Raw genomic sequence first — 3,361 nt, 5'->3', positions numbered from 1 at the left:
TATCCTAATCAAGTTTTTGTACTTTGTGGCCCAATGTATAGTTAAAGCCTTTTTTGGCAAGGTCTCACGCTATATAGCTTTATCTCTCCCATCCTCTCAATTGCTGCATTGCAGAGGTGCATCAGCACAGCTGGCCATAATTGGCACTGTGGCTATAGTGATAGTAATTCAAAAAAGACGCCCCCCACCCCACATTTTATCTCTGGTGTGGGTGTGGTACATGTTTAAAAGGCTTTGTGATGTATCTACTTTGGTATTTTTGTTTTCCGTGGTGCTGGAGTGTGAACTCAGAACTTCATAGCTGGTAGTGAAGCACTCTGCTGGTCTATCTATACACGCCCAAACAGTTTTTTGTTTTTTTGTTGTTGTTGTTGTTGTTTAGGTTTAGATTGATTTTTGAGACAGTCTTTCTCTATAGTCAAAGCTGACATGAAAGTTTTGATCTTTTGCTTCATCTGCCCAGGTGCTAGGCTTACAGGTGTGCACCACTGTGCCTTTAAAAACATTCAAGTTCAAATGTGAGTGAAGTTGATGTGCCCTTTGGTAGGATTTAGAACAAATAGTTTTTGATGCCTAAAATCAACAACTCCATGCATTTATTTGTAGAGGAATAGTTAGCATCTACCATATCTTATATAGAACATTAAGATTTTCTTCTTTGATGCCTGGCACGCCTTTAATCCCAACACTCAGGAGACAGAGGCAGGTCAGGTGGATCTCTGTGAGTTCGAGAACAGCCAGGGCTACATAGAGAAACCCTATCTCTAAAAGCCAGGAAAAAAATTCTTCTTTGTTCCACTCCTGCTGAGGAAGGAGAGGGCGTAGTTGGGAGGAAATGTGCAGTGTCTTCCCATTGTGTTACTTAAGCTTACACATTTGACTTGACTTACACTTTGAGCTTATTCATAAAAATGTAAACATTCTACTCTATGCCTCATGGCTTCCAATCCCAATGCTTTTTCTACTAAATGTTCCTTCTGTCTTGCTAATAACATCCAGTTCCTATAATCAGATTAGCTGCTAAGTAAATATGCACTAATGATGTATTTATCTAAAACATTTCTAATTTAAAGGAAAAGATATAAAGGTTTAAGCAGAATCATTGATCCATGAAAGTGACAGAAAATAAAATCAAAATGGAATTATGGGAAAGTAGACTAAAAGATTTTTAAGGAATTATTGAATAATTTAAAATTTATTAGCTGTACAATATTGGGCTTCCTCAATAATACTTTATCTTAGACTCTGCCTAGACACTGTTTATTAAGGCTTCCTCTTCCAGTGTGCCAGGAAAACCATTTGAATCCAGACTACAAACTACTTGACATCTTTATGCTCTTACTCCCACTACTGAATAGGTTCACGTTTTTAGCCTTACTATAGTACCATGTACAATTATAACTTCTGAGTTCCCTGTCAAAAGACAGCAGTCCATAGACTTTAAAGTCTTAGCTTTACTCCAGTGCAAGTTGGCAAAAAAATAAATAAATAAATAAAGTTGTTTACTTTATTGTTTGTGATAATTAGGGGCCTCAGCCCTTGCCAGTGAGAGCATGCCTGTTTCCTTGTCTGGCTGCGTTGAAGTCTATAGGATTGTAGTATAGTGACCATCCATATATTAGGATCTGGCAGATCCAGAGAAAAAACCTTACTAACCTTTTTATGGCCTTGCTTATGTTTTTTCTAACCTTGCCATGATAGTGTATACCCTTACATGATGAGAAGGTTATTTTCCCCAATCCATGGTGCTTCCCAACCCTCCCTCCCCGCAAGGAGGACCTAAGGGCCAAATGTGTATGGCTATAGTGAGCATGGGCTCAGCAAATGAGATGGGTAACTTTGTAAGTTATACTGCTATTTCTTAAAAGGCTGGAATGGTTTCTCACAGGAGATCAAAGTGCCAGGCTAGCAGAGGCAGCTCAGCTCACATAAGCACAGGACAAGAATTCAGAAACATCAAATGCTAAGTGTAAGGCAAGTCCTTTTGTGTTTTCCAGTAAACACTATCTTGAAGCCAGTGCCATATTCTGAGTATAAAAGGGTTTAGTTGCGGCTATCCAAGCATGACACCATTCAGGAAAGGTGCTGGTACGGTAAGGGAGTGTGCATTGTTTTGTGGTAATCGATAGCAAGTCCAACAACTAGAAGAGGAGTATTATTTTAACTTAAGATTCTGTAGCCAGTACCATAAGCAGCATCTAGGTATAGGTCCTTCATTTTTAATAAAGTCAATTTTACTTAGACTTAGTAATGCTTAATAACAAGCCCAGAATGTTCAGGAAGGCAAAGGGAGTATAGACTGAAAGTTTGTGTGTCCGTCCATCCCCCACACCCCAAACTCATAAGCTAATAACCTAGAGGTGATGGTAATAGGCATGTGGGGATGTCCTCGGAAAACTGGGTTACATGAGCAGACCTCTTGTGAAATTGTGCTCTTCTCCAAGAACCCCTGTAATGATTCACCCCTTCCCTCACACGTTCCACAGCAAAGAGACTGCCTCCTGAAAAATTGGTTCTCGCTGGACACCAGATACTCCTGTTCTGACTTTGGACTGCCAAGCCTTGAAAACTGAGAAAAACGATTTCCCATTGTATACAAGCCACATAGTCTATGGCATTTTGTCATAGCAGCTCCGGTAATCTAAGACTGGTGGCAGGAAGTAGCCCTCTGTTAGCTCAGCGCCCTGTACATGTTGTTCTAGTACTGATCACGTGCCAGTGTCCACTGATGAAAGTGATCTGAGATCTCACTTTCTCTTGTACAGTGGCAGATCTCAAGAATGGATTAATTTTTCAACAAGAAAGTGACTAAGTTCCTTACAGAAAGGTTTCAGAGTCATAGATCTGCCATAGCCTTTGGACTTCACTTAGAAGTACAATCGGCCTCAAAACGTACAAACAGGTTGGACTACACTTACTGTATGGCAGAAGCAAGACTTGCTTGTGCTCAGGCACGTTAAAATTGTAGCTTATTCTTGATGGACTTCCTAAAAAAGATCTGGAAACTTATTTGGTCATGTATGAAACATGGGGTGGGCTCTTCTATACCAGGAGGTCCAGAATTAGGTCTGCCAGCCCTCTGGTTAGTCTTCAACACTACCAAAACTGCATGCAAATGGGACCATGTCTGGTGAATCTGGTGCTGAATGTCAGGGAGTGGTCTAGATTGCCGATAAATTTCTTAAGGATGAGATGACATCTTAAAACACAGATCAGGCCTTCGTGCCTGAGTAGTAGTCCTGAAAGCTTGGAAAGCCTCCTTTATGTGGAATTCAAGATATATTTTTTAGTAATGAGCCTTTTAAAAAGAAAGTTCATTCTAGTTGCTGAAGTTCCTGTTAGTGTATGCACATGTATGCAG

Source organism: Microtus oregoni, unplaced genomic scaffold (assembly GCF_018167655.1).
Source record: "Microtus oregoni isolate MIOR12 unplaced genomic scaffold, Mior012 000077F_ref0000221, whole genome shotgun sequence".
Lineage (NCBI taxonomy): Eukaryota > Metazoa > Chordata > Mammalia > Rodentia > Cricetidae > Microtus > Microtus oregoni.
This window is presented reverse-complemented; position numbering follows the sequence as displayed.